We start from the raw sequence: 552 nt of genomic DNA, 5'->3' as shown, positions 1-552 counted from the left end.
GTTTCTGAAGTAAATCATGATTTTGCAATCATAGCATTTCACAGTTACAAGGAATCATATAGCTTATTTCTTACAATTGGCATTTTTTAAAAGGCTCGTAAATTGTGCTCCTTCAGAGCTTTTGTTAAATATTTTAAACGTCGGCGAAAGATAATTTTCTTTTCTCTTTTTTTCTTTTTATATTTTTAACGACGGGGGTTTCACCACGTTGGTGAGGCTGGTCTTGAATTCCCAACCTCAGGCGATCCGCCATCCGCCCAATACAGCCTCCAAAGTGCTTGGATTACAGGCGTGAGCCACCACGCCCGGGCAAAAGATAATTTTAACAGTGTAAACTGTGTCGTCCCAGTTCAGCCGAGCAGACGGGGATAACCATAACAAAAAGTCTGGCAGCATAACTGGTATCTAACAGACAGTATCAAAAACTGAAAATGCTAAGACATTCAACTGCGGCATATGACGTCCCTACCGGAACAACAAGAAACAGGAACTTAAATTCTCAGTCATCTGACTTCCTGCGGTTTACGACCACAAAGTGCGATTGCACCGGAA

This window comes from Callithrix jacchus, chromosome Y, assembly GCF_049354715.1.
Source record: "Callithrix jacchus isolate 240 chromosome Y, calJac240_pri, whole genome shotgun sequence".
NCBI classification, from domain to species: domain Eukaryota; kingdom Metazoa; phylum Chordata; class Mammalia; order Primates; family Cebidae; genus Callithrix; species Callithrix jacchus.
This window is presented reverse-complemented; position numbering follows the sequence as displayed.